The following is a 13911-nucleotide window of genomic DNA, read 5'->3' as shown; positions in this document are numbered from 1 at the left end:
ATGGTTTACGAACTCCACTATATTTAGTTTTGAATATTATTTATACTAAAATAATATAAAATTGAATTACCGAATTGTTACGATACTAACCTTATTTAGGGTTTATATTCGAATATTTTCCAATAAGAGAGGTACTTTGTATTAAAATTTGTTAATCGTACTCTGGACGCATTAGAGAATATCCCTATTCACCTAAAATTCTACTACAAGTTGAGTTGACCTGGTTGACTTTTGTTGACTTTGTTTGACCAAAATTGACGGTTGTGACATACTTGGCCTAATAAACTAGACCCTACATCTCGTTTGTTGTGAACTATCTTGCTGAACACCTCGTTTTGCTAACACGTCGCCACTGGAATGGTATTAAAGACAACTTTCATTACCTTAAAGGTACTATGTATATGGTTTTACTCTATCCCTATGTGTTATCAAGTGGATCTACCTAGAATGATACTCGAAATAACATGCCCCCTGTCCGCTATTTCTATCCAGGTTACTTATCAAACCTGCATACGGGACGTTCCCAATCTAGTTATTTCTTTATCATGAGAAACATGGAGATATCCTAGTGGTCTTGTAAACAAACTCTAGTTGCTACTTCGAATAATCACTCCAAACTACTCGCGCTCTATGAGGCGACTAGAGAGTGTCTATGGATTCAAGCTGTAATTCGCCATATTCGAAGTACATGTGATTTAGCTTATGATCCTTATGAAACAGTTGTCATATATGAAGATAACACTTATGTTATTGATCAAGCAAAAGATAGTTACATCAAAGAGGATAAATACTAAGCGCATTTAGCCAAAATTATTCTTTATACATGAACAACAAGCAATTCAAAAGATTGTAGTGCAACATATTAGATCATAGAAGAATCATGTAGACTTGTTTACTAAGTCACTACTAAAGTATTCGTTCCAAAAACATATTAGATCCATTTGACTTGGGAACCTCTCTCGGCTACCTAAATGACATATATTATGCACCTATTTGTATGCAAGTAAAGATTGCATCTTGATGTATGTTTGGCACCCTGTTTTTTTTTAAACGACAAACTAATCTATTTACTCCTAACAATCACCTATATTTGGCACCCTGTTGAGTGTAAATCTAAGCACCCAATGGGGGAGTGTTGTAACTCATAGTATATCATGGTTGCTTACATTTATGTCTTTCATAAATAGTAGTTATGTAAATAACTCTCACAACCTTTGGTTTATCCAATCTTTGTCTTATATATAGTGAGTTCTTATGTAGTTGTAAACTATTGAAAACACATATATAGTCAGAATGTTGTTATGAATCATTGAGTTAACCTAGTTTGTATTAAGAAAGCCAATGTTTTGTTGTTTTAAATATTTCATAGTTTTAGTATTAAAAAATTTATATGGTAATAGCATGCTTATTTATTTATTTGCTAAAAATTACTTGTATTTGTTTTCCTGTATTTAATGTAATATTGATTAATTGAAAATAGGTATGAATGCTTGCTATCGATTTGAGGTATGTGATTTTTTTGGATATGCATAAAAAATGTTGTCTTATAGCGCTTGCGCTTTTGACTAAATCATTTGTTTAATGATTTTATGATATAATGCAGGTTGGTGTATGATTTTTTTTTTTTGTTAGATATGTGATTAACGAAATGACATGTTATTTGTTTTATACGTCTAACTTAACTTTTTGTTAGTTATTAAGAGGTCCAGTGTTTTTTTTATTACGTTTTAGTTTTAGAGTAAATTACACGAATGGTCCCTATGGTTTGGGGTAATTTGCGCGCCTGATCCCTAACTTATTTTTTTAACTCGGAACGTTCCTATTGTTTGTTTTTGTTACGCGTTTGGTCCCTATTGTTTGTTTTTGTTACGCATTTGGTCCATCTCTTACCTAAAACGACTATTATTTAAATACAGAAAAATGATAGGGTATGTAAGGTAAGGTGAGGAAGGTGGGGTTGGGGGTGTGTTGTTTTAAATAAATTAAAAAGTTAAGAGAAAAATAGTCTTTTTAGATAAGAGAGAGACCAAACGCGTAACAAAAACAAACAATAAGGACCTTCCGAGTTAAAATAATAAGTTATGGACCAAACATGCAAATTACACTAAACCATAGGGACCATTCGTGTAATTTACTCTTAGTTTTAAGATAGAAGGAATCCATCTAATTTCATCATTTCTAATCTATTTGTGGTATCATTTTTACATTAGTTTTTATATTAGTATCATTTTTTTTATTTTTTTTAGAGTTGTGGCGAGTCATGTCGTTTGTAAGACGTGAATTAAGACGACAATATATATATATATATATATATATATATATATATATATATATATATATATATATATATATATATATATATATATATACTCTACTATTATTTATTTTTATATGCATATATAATTTAAGACGACATTTTGTCAAACCTTGACGGCAAGTATAAACTTTGGAGTCATGGTGAGCTTTTTAGAACATTGATCAAAACAAATATATAAACATATTTTACTACAAGTTTATATATATATATATATATATATATATATATATATATATATATATAGGGCTATGTTAAAGTGTTTCTTACATTTATTGTGTGCTAGAATGCACCAATAACAATTTAGTAAAATTTAATTATTATTTAATTAATAAAGATAGATATTAAATGATTTCCATAATTGTATGTATATTAAATGATATCCATAATTGTATGTATATTAAATGATATCCATAATTATAATTTTCTCTTTATGGAAACTAATTAATTTTGTCATTAATGTTAGCAATAACATTCTTTCAGAATGAATTCGTATCTAGGTTTTTATGTCATCAATAACATTCTTTCAGGACTCACTCACTTAAAATACAATAAAGTTGTATGAAATATGAAGAATGGGGGTGTATTCTATTAGAATATACTCTCGTTTTGCTAGAATACACTCTTATTATTCTACATATTAATTAATTCTGAAAAAATATTATTATTGACATTAATGACGAATTTAATTAATTTCCATAAAAGAGAATTATAAGTATGGATATCATTTAATATGCATTTAATGTTTACTAAATTCTTATTGGTGCATTCTAGCACACAATAGATGTGAGAAACATTTGAACCTACCTCTCTCTCTCTCCCTATATATATATATATATATATATATATATATATATATATATATATATATATATATATATATATATATATAGGGTTGGGGGGACGGAAGTCCATCCGCGATACCCTCCCATTGCTGGAGTCATCACCCAAGTTGTACTAACGATACCACCCTAATGAAATTAAAATGTAGTAATTAATTACAGAAATATTTAACAATTAACATGATTATGTACTGTTCTTTTATCTTTTATTGTTTACATTATGGAATAGACAAAATTGTTCTTTTAGCTTTTATTGTTTACATTATGGAATAGACAAAATTGCAAACATAGTCTGTGGTATGTCGAAAATTAACATTCTGAGCCAAACAGGTTTGGACTAATTCAAAAAGATTTATTTGGTTCTCAATGTGGTCCATTTTTTTATTTTATTTTTTATTTTTTATAAAATGATGATTTTGCCTTTTGTTTTATTTTATTTTTTTATTACAGAAATAAAAAAACAAAAATAAAAAGAAATACTCTCTCTCTCTCTCTCTCTCTCTCTCTCTCTCTCTCTCTCTCTCTCTCTCTCTCTCTCTCTCTTCCATCACCAGTGGAACCTCTCATCTCCTCACCCATCACCTTTCTTTCTCTCTCTCAGGAAATCACACACTCAAGAACAACCTAACTGCCACCACCATTGGCCATCACCGTCTGCCACTCGGAAACCTTTATACGTCACCGATCTATTCGTACGCCGAGGAAGGAGCGACAATGACTTCGTTTTGCATCTTAACTATGGTGGAATAAAGGTGACAGTTGTGGTGACAGAGAAGTCGACACAGGTCCCTTGGCATCACCATTTGCTTGGCATCACTGTCCGTCTGTCATCACTTGTAATGTCTCATTTTCACCACCCAAAAATTTTCATTTTTATTTAGGTAAACTTTCCAATTTATAAATCCACTATTAAGAAAAATGATTTATTCCAAATACATTTATAAAAAAAAATCAGAATAGTATTAAAGCACGGGATCTTCATTGTTGTTGATGAATGTGTACAGTCACGCCTTCACCTTCCAATAATGACCGATGATTCTGAAACAATAAACAACTGGGTAAGCATAAAGCTTAGTGGGTTTCCCCTAAAATACCACACATAACAAATAGATAATCAAGCAACGGGCCAAATCAGTCATCAGACTGGAATGCCCAACTATATCGGGTTTATTGGCCTTACAGCCTCAACCCAACCGCTCATCCCGAGCCTTCGTGCCTACGACTTACAGCCGGCCCGCACCAGGTATCTTGGCCTACAACACAAAGCAGGACCGCCTCAACCCAAACCAAACACAACATGTCGACATGCTAAACAATCAAGCATCAAGTAGGCACATAATACAAGAAACATCAATCATACAACCCACTATTGCCTATTAGTCCTCTCATAGCATACAGTCCCGCTACCAACTAAACTCCATGAAATGTGTAACCATAAGTAACCAGAGGTGAGATAGCCACCCGAACAGATGATCCTACTCTAGAGCCACAACCAAACAAGGAACAAGCAAGAAAGCCTAGAGAAAGAGTTCTCAGGCTATCCTACATGACCACAAATAGTCCCTAAGGGCACTCCATAGATGATAACCAACAAGCACCGATAACATATAATTCAACAGATTACTACAGCATAACACCATACTCGATACCAGGATATTGATCTAACAGATCACTACAACATAGCAGCATACTAATGTGTCGTTTGTTTTTTCGAAGTGAAAATGCATGAATTCTTCGGACCACCTCTGGAACCTTCTGTAGCAGAAGAGGGGGACCAAACGGCTGTAACATGTAATAAAAAGTTTGTTTGTTTTTTAACCTCTGCAGACTGCTGCAATAAGTTAAAGTAAGGTATGAAGAGGTATGAAGCATAGGGTCAAGTGTTACGCCACGCAGCATACGCGCATCAGTTTTTAAGTCAGAAGTCTTCTAAAAACAAACAACTGCGAAGGGCCAAGTGATGCGTGTGTGCTGCGCGGCGCAACAATAAGTGGTCAGAAGTGGTTTTTTAGAAAAAAACAAATAGCGCCTAAATATAAACAATCCAAGGAATGCATGGTCGTATATACTTATAGGTAAGATAGTCACCCGGACATGTGATCCTACTCTAGAACCACGACCAAACAAGGAATAGGGAAGAGAGCTTAGATTAAGAGTCATCAGAGTATCCTACATGACTATATACAATCCCTAAGGCATCCCTCAACTAATAGATAACCAAAACTAGAGGGTCAGCATTGGTGCCTTCGACCCACGAGTACAGTGAGGTGAAACTCACATTGATATGTGCATAGGTAACCACCGTAGTAACGAAGAACTCAATCAGCTTCAAGTCACTTCCAATCACCTACAGGAAGATACTAGGGTCAATACCCGATCACAGCTCATAGTCACGTGCAACAATGACTACCTCACATGAAATGACGATTAGGGTTCTACATAAGATGACGATTAGGGTTAAGTAAGGACACTTAACCCATTAAGGACTTATCCACCTAAGGGTAGGACTGATTACGGTTTGACCTATTCATTCTCAGGTATAATAATAATCCAAGCAATATCCCAAATACGCTCCCGATCATTGTCCAAAATAGGGCTTCTCGATTCTAGGGTTTCCACATAAAATGATCACTAGGGTTAGTGTTCCACAATTAACCCCTTCAGGACTTAATTCATTAAGTGCAATAATGCATTAAGTTAATCATAGGGCATTATCTAATTTAAATTTCAGTTAGCAGTTCAACGCGGGTCCTGACAAAACTCCAAAACTAGGATTTTCTTGACATTACGGTTTTCAAAACCCTAATTAGGGTTTTTAACCCAAATACGTTCCACTCGGTCTAAGGTTAGATGCTTAGGTCATTTAGTGTTTAGCAAGTCAGACATCACCCACTGCCACCTCGGGCAGTGGTGGTCGGCGGCGGTCCATGGCAGCGGGAGGCGGCAACCACCAGTTTTAATGGCGGAAGTTATAAATTATAAGCCAAAACACTATCCAAAGCATTATGGTTCACACGAAAAATCAATCCAGCACACACATACGCACACAACCACCCAAGGTGCTGGCTAGTGGCGGCAGAACGGCGACAACCACCATGGTTGGCTACCATGGTGGTTCTCGTCGTTTTTCTGGCCAACAAAACACACAACACACACACCTCCAAAATGCCACAGCAGCAACACACACACCCAAACTCGCAAAACACGAATACAGCTGCAACCTCACTCTTGGTGGAGAACGACGGCCGGAGGAACAACGAAAGGAACCGTCACACGGAGCAGCGGCAACGACGGCGCTAATAGAAAACGAGTCGGAGAAGAGAGAGGTGCACGACCCCAAATGAGAACAGAAGCAGCAACAACCACGAGCATCCGGCTCTTCCGACCTCCCCACTTTCACGACGTCCAAACGTCGATCTTCGTCTTCGTCGGTAGTAGGAGCAGCGACGGTGGTGCTCGGTGGTTCACGATGGCGACAAGGAGGTGGTGGCTGCTAGAGGTTGGAGGGATAAGGGTGGCAGATGGAGAAGAGATTTAGAGTTAGGTTTGGGTTTGAATAAGAGATGAGAGGCAAGGGAGGGGGTGTTGGGTTTTAGTCCCGCTTCCATCTTTCAAACTTATGACCATTTAGTCACTTTCAGTCCATCCTTCTCAATTCTTTTTCAAATTAAACCATAATTTACTCTATAGCCCTCTGATTCCAAAAATCCTTTCAAATCAAGTCCAAAAGTTACCAAACAGCCCAGCTTCCACAAATTTATTCATAACTAGTTTGAAAGTTACACTTTAACCCCCGATTTCCAGAACTTATAACATTTAACTCCTTACGCTAATACTCTGATTAATTATTATGGGTTTAGGGCTAACATAAAAATATAAAAATACATCTCAGGGTTTTAGGGTTTATTCTTTATTTATTTATTTAAATATCTTATTTATTTACTTATTTTATTTTATTAATTTTATTTTAAATGAGATGTTACATCACTGTTCGCCACAAACCATCGGTCACTAACCATCTACATCTCCCCTACCGTCACATCCATATCTCATTCCTTAACTCAATGAAAACTCTCCTTCTCAGATCTGAAAAACCCAGATCTCGTTAGTTTCAGAGCTTATTATAGACATAGGAGAACCACGATTATTTTCAAAGTTAGGGCTTTCAAACCACCATAGTTGCCACCCTTGTGTTCTCCAAAGCTAGGACACACAAACCTTAGCCGCCTCCGGATCTTGCAACTCTGCCCAGAATAGGTGGTTGTCTCAAATTGATCTAAACTAAGAACGGAGACAAAAGAGGAAAAAGTATACACCCTAGGCGTCGCCACCTTCGACCTCGTGCTAGATCTTGTTGTGGGTTTAAAAAAACCCTAGCTTCATTGAGCATTAGGGTTTCAGGAAACTTGTGGAGGTGGCGTTAGGGTGTGTTTGTGTTTAATATGTGTGTGTGTGTGTGTTTGTGTTTGTTTATTTGTGTTGAATCTATTGAAAATTATATAGATGTTTGTGTTGATCTGTGTATATTTATCAAATTTCATGTGTGCATGTTCATCTGATTTCGTGTGTATGTATGTGTTCATCTGATCTGATTTTGTATGTGTGTTTATCTAATCTGATTTAGGTGGAGATGGAGGTGGCAGACTGTGGTGGTGGCGAACCGTGGTGGTGGCTGATTGTGGTGGTGGCGGACAGTGGTCGAACGGTGCTAGTGGTGACGGAAGATGTTCTTGAGTGTTCTTGAGGGAGAAGAAGAATATGGGTAAGAAGATTGTGTTTAGGGTGGATAAGATCATAGAGAGAGAGGGAGAGAGAGAGAGAGAGAGAGAGAGAGAGAGAGAAAGAGTATTTTCTTTTTCTTTTTCTTTTTTTATTATATTAATAAAAACATTGAAAAAAAATATATTATTGGAAAATCATTATTTTATAAAAAAAATGAAACTTTTTGGACCATTGGTGCTAGTCTAAACTTGTTTGGCCCAAAGAGACAATTTTCGACATACCAAAGGGACCATTCTTGCAATTTTGTCCATGGAATATATAAATGGTATAAATAATGTGTTTTTATATATATGAAAGATAAAACTGCAAAAATTGTCCATGTGGTATGCATTTTTTCTGAGGTTTAGTCCAAACCTCGACTGTTTTGGCTTCGTGGTCCTTTTAAGCTAGTTTCGTTGTGGATTTGGTCCCTCAGTAAATTGAAATGACTTTAATACCCTTGGGCTATTTGTTTTCTATTTTTCTTTCATTTTTTAAAAATCTATTTTAATAATTAAAAAATAAAAAGGGTCCGCCTCTCTCTTACACACATATATGGGTGTTTGTTTCAGCAATAACACCAAAACCACCACTTCCCAACAATCTAACCTCAAATCGAGCCCTCAACAAGCACAAAACACGAAGAATGACCAACAACTTTTCAAGAAGGATATTTTCGTAATCAAACAGCAAATCCACCATGAAATTAACAGAAACGAAGATTAAGACGACCCCGATGCGTTAAACCCTAGTTCTACCACTGGCGACATTCGATTTCAGAGTTCTGGAGGAGTTAGGAGCTTCGATTCCGATACAATGTGGGTTCCTGTTGTAAAAAATATCATCCCTAAACACCCTCCTCCTTCTCATTTAGGTTCTAGATTGCAGGTGTGGTTTTAGAGAAGTCATAAATGGAGCAAACCCGGATTCCGTTTTTCCCAAGAAATTGTGTTTAATGTTCTCTAGCCAAGCTCAAGAAATTGTGTTAAATGTGTGTGTGCTTGAAAATGCAAGAAATTATAAACCCAACAAAACCCAAAAAAAAATATTCATGTGTTGAAGAACCCATCAACTGATTGTGGAGTGTTCTTGGGTCTGAAAATCCTTTTTGAGGTTTTCTTTTGGGCGTTTTGATGTTCAAAAATTAAGTTGGAGATCCGACTTTGGTTTTGATGAATAAAATGAAGATCTGACTTGAATTTTTATGACATGATGAATATCATATCTAGGTTTGTTATTGAAATAGTTTTTCAAGACCAAATCCAAAAGATCGAAGAACACAAAAACCATGAACAATAAAACATTTTTGGACCTGATGTATGTTCAAGAACACATCTGGGATTTCACGAAATCATGATGTTTATCAGAAACCCATTTACGTTTTTCCTCTGTACCTAGATTCGATCTTCTGTCATAGACACACACACTTACATACAAATCATCTTCTTCCATAACTTCTTGGATTCGATCAAGAACTGGTGTCAGAATGAGAGATCGAGGTCTTGGTTTGGGGTTTTTGGAACTAATTTTATGTTTGAAGCTGAATGATCCAACAATGGTAAAGAGAAAATGGTGAAGAAGACATACAGTTCATTTTTTGAAGATGGGGGGTCACAAACCAAGTGTGGGTGTTTGCGTAAGAGAGAGAGAGAGAGAGAGAGAGAGAGAGAGAGAGAATAGGAGGTGGGGCCCTCTTATTTTTAATTGTTTAAATAAATAAATAAATAGTATATTTTTAAAAAAATGAAAGAAAAATAGAAAAACAACTAGCCCAAGGGTATTACAGTCAGTCTAGTTTACTGAGAGACCAAATCCTCAACGAACCTAGCTCAAAAGTAGCAGTGTAAACAAGACGAGACAACTCACGAGAAAGTCAAGTCCAATTCAGAAAATATTTAAAATCGACTCGGCTTTAATCGAGTTGAGCTCAAGCTCGAGCTACTCGAGTACCTTTTCGAGCCGAGCTCGAGTAGTAAATTACCCGACTCAAAAAGCTCATGAGCTTAATCGAGTATTTATAAAATTACATTTTTACCCTTTATACATATATTAAATTATTAAACACTTTTAACATTTTTAACTATTAGTCTATTACTCTATTAGGCGGTAACGGAAATAAGGCACTAAAGTTGGATTTCATAATGTTTTGACACTTTCTAGCCCTAATTCCGTAACAACTAACACATTACACGCCTCCCTCCATAGACGGATCTTAGACCCCAATTCATGTTCGTCCCAGTACCTGCTACTGTCGACCACCGCTACCTTCTACAGTCGTCGTCGCTATCTGTACCTGCCACCGTCGACGAAGCCGCTATAGTACCTTAACGCAACATCTTCGGCTAGTCGACGTTCACAAGCCTAAGAAAGGTATCACTATCATCAATATTTAAAATTTCCAAACAATTTTTGGTGAATGTTATCTTTGATTTTCGTTAGTGTAATCAGTACTAAAAAATTTCTAAGAAATAGTTGTAAATTTCGATTTGTATTTTTGCACTTCATTAGTCAATTAGTATGGGTTCACGTTGTTGGGAGTTTCGCTACTCATTTCATTAAATAGTTGTTGGTTTATTTTTTTGAATTATCTTTCTTCCCTTGATAGTTTCATAATGTCATATAGATTTTTTGCAAATGGAATCATGTAGACCTGAAGTTTCATCAGCTTCAACATTGGAGCAAAATTCTACTGCAAACCCACAATAGAAGAACACTGAATCTGTAAATGACAGAAATAGCCCTCCTAATAATATTGAAGAAGAAAATGCAGATGAAGAAAATTCCCATTTTGAAAGGAAGAAAAGGCAAAAGAATTCTCCAGTATGGGATGATTTTTAAGAAGTTATGATGTCTAATGAGACTAAAAAAAGCACAGTGTATACATTGTAAAAGTAAAATCTCCATATTAGCAAGCTCTAGTACTAGTCATTTGGGACAACACTTGAAGAAATGTATCCCAAAAAAACTTTATGACCAACAACAAAAGATCACTTTGCAAGTAGTTGATTCGGGAAGTAATTCACAGCATGCCCCCCCCCCCCCCCCGCCTTACCGATGGAAAGTTTGATATGATGAAAATGAGAGAGTCAATTGCACATTGGATACTTATGCACAAACATCCTTTCACAGTTTTTGAGGAAGAGGGATTTAACATGATGAAAAAGCACGAAATGCTTGAGTGGGAAACTGTCTCACGTGTTTCCATCAAGGCAGACTGTAAAAACGTTTTTGAGATAGAAAAGAAAAATCTGAAGGATTTATTGAAATCTATTTCAAGGATTAGTGTGACCACATATATATGGAAGTCTACCAATCAGAAGATCGAGTATATGGTTCTTACAGGTCATTTTGTCAATTCTAATTGGCATTTACAGAAGCGTGTTCTTAGCTTTATTCACTTACATCCTCCTCATCGTGGGCTTGAGATTGCCAACAATCTTTATAAGTGTTTGAAGGATTGGTGAATCGAGAATAAGGTGTTTACTATTTCGGTTGACAATGCCTCAAATAATGACTTGGCTGTTAGGATCTTAAGTGAAACTTTCTCAAGGGTTAAGAAGTTGCCTTATGGAGGAAAGATGTTTCATGTACGTTGTTGTGCACACATCTTGAATCTTATGGTTCAAGATTGACTTTCTAGAATTGGCATATTATTGAGGATATACACGACTCTGTCACATTTATCAATCAAAATGAATCAAGACCCAACTTGTTTTCTGAGATTGTACAACAGTTACAATTTCCACATAGAAAACTTATTCTTGAATGCAAGACATGGTGGAATTCAACATATGAAATGTTGTCCGCTACAATCAATTTTAAAGAGATATTTCCAATGTACAAAGAAAGAGAGCCACGCTACATTAGTTGTCCCACAAATGAAGATTGGTTAAAGGTGGAAATGGTATGTGAGATTTTAGAAGTTTTTTACTCTGCAACTAATATTATCTCTGGTAGTGAGTATCCGACTTCAAACTTATTTCTTAATGAAGTTTATAGAATCAAATTTCTATTGGATAAGAAGTTTCAAGATCCTAACGAATATCATTTTGTTCATGACATGGTTCGGTGCATGAAAAAAATAATAATAAGTATTGGGGAGAGTGCAACTTGATAATGTCGATTGGTGCTATTTTAGATCCTAGGTGTAAAATGAGGGTTATTGAGTTTTGTTTTCCTAGGATGTATCCTGAATAGGAAGCTCTTTAAAATATAGTCAAAGTTAAAAAAAGATTTATATGAATTGTATGGAGAATATGTGCATGGATATTACTCTAGTGGCGGTGAAGGAAATTGTGAAACTGTTGTTGGTTTAAGTGGAAACAATGTGAACATTCAACCTTCATCTTTCGGGTGGTCCGAGTTTGCTCAATTCGTAAGAACAGTTGAAAATATACAAACACAAAAATCAGATTTAGATAATTATCTTGAAGAGGGTTTTACATTTGTGATCTCGGCCCAACACCGTTTGATGCTTTAAAATGGTGGCGATCAAATTCATTAAAAATATTGTATATTATCACGCATGGCTCGAGATATACTTGCTATTCTCATCACTGTTATTGCATCGGAAGCTACTTTTAGTGTGGGTAGTAGAGTTATTGACACATATAGAGCATCTTTGGCTCCCGAAACGGTTGAAGTCTTACTTTGTGGAGGAGATTGGTGTCGAAACCTCCATAGTTTGAAAAGAAAGAACAAGGTATGATTCATTTGTTTCTCATTACTTTTTATGTATATTTTCTAATTTAAATATATTTATTGTTCCCGTGATTATGTGTTTCAGAAAGAGAAGCAACAAATGGAGATCAATCTTCCCATTCCATGACAGATACATGAGAAGTAAGCATATTAAAAATGTTTAAAACTGTAAATTTTAGCTAATTTTTGTTGTTTTCAGGTTAAGTTGTTTTTTTGTTGTTGTTGTTGTTGTTTTTCTGTTGCTGTTGTTGTTGATTTTTTGCCACTGTTGCTGATTTTCTGGTGCTGCTATTGCTGTTTTTTTGCCACTGTTGCTGATTTTTGATGTTGTTGCTGTTTTAGGTTAGTTTGCTGTTTTTTTTTGCTATCTTTTGTGGTTATTTGTGTTGTATTTTTTGTTAATTGTTGTTATTTTGACAGGTACAAGAGATTGTGTTGGTGTTGAATTGGTGCTTTTTGTGTCTAAAATTTGTTTTTTTGTTGTTGCTGAAAAAGTTGTTACAGGTTGAATGGGTCCTATTATAATGCATTGAAGAATGTTTCTTTTTGGTATTTTGGATATATGTAAAATGTAATGACATAGATGGTTGATGCTATATTAACATTAGATGATTTATTGTGCATTTTTTTCTATTTTGGACAATGTAAAAGCATATGGAATGTTTTTAATTTTTGATGATTTTAACCTTTTTATTTTTTTTTTATTTTAGTCAAGTCGAACCGTGCTCGATAGTATCGAGTATTTCAAGAGTCGAGTTTGAGATTCAGATTTAAGCTCGAGGCGAGTTCGAGTCGAGCTTCGAGCTCGAGTATTTTAAGTGAGTCGAGATTCGAGCTTGGCAGTAGTCGGTTCGACTCGACTCATTTAAAATATAATAAAGAAGCATGACATCCACAAATGGATGTTATAAAGAATTGAAGGTTTTTTTTTATAAAATCTTGTCTTTTTCTTTATAAAAGTCTAAGTATGGCTAGAGAAAGGAGACATGGTCTTTAAATTATTTTAATCTAGGAACATGCTTTAGAATCATGACATTAAAATATAATAAAGAAGCATGACATGTCTAAAAGTGTTAAGACCTAATGGGTATTGTTTTGGCTTTATGAAGGCTTTCATTCTTCTCATTTGGATAGCCAAAACCATGAAATTTTAGCCTTCTCCTCGCCATATTCTCTCTTGTTTTGTCTCTTAAAGAGTTAAGATCAAAGTAAGAAGATGTTGATACTTGCATCTCTTTTTAATTCATTACTTGGGTCTTGACTTAAAGCTTAAGAGTGTTCTACTATTACAAG

At 35.2% G+C, this 13911-nt stretch overlaps 1 pseudogene; it reads left to right on the top strand.

Annotated features, from left to right (window-relative positions):
• Positions 1 to 10994: 10994 nt before the first annotated feature.
• Positions 10995 to 12745, top strand: LOC145126473 (zinc finger BED domain-containing protein RICESLEEPER 2-like; annotated as a pseudogene).
• Positions 12746 to 13911: the final 1166 nt, after the last annotated feature.

The sequence above is a fragment of the Lactuca virosa genome, chromosome 7 (genome assembly GCF_052849685.1).
Source record: "Lactuca virosa cultivar CGN04683 chromosome 7, Lactuca_virosa_CGN04683_v6, whole genome shotgun sequence".
Taxonomy (NCBI): domain Eukaryota; kingdom Viridiplantae; phylum Streptophyta; class Magnoliopsida; order Asterales; family Asteraceae; genus Lactuca; species Lactuca virosa.
Note: the sequence above shows the minus strand (reverse complement) of the source record. Positions and strands in the feature narration are given on the sequence as shown.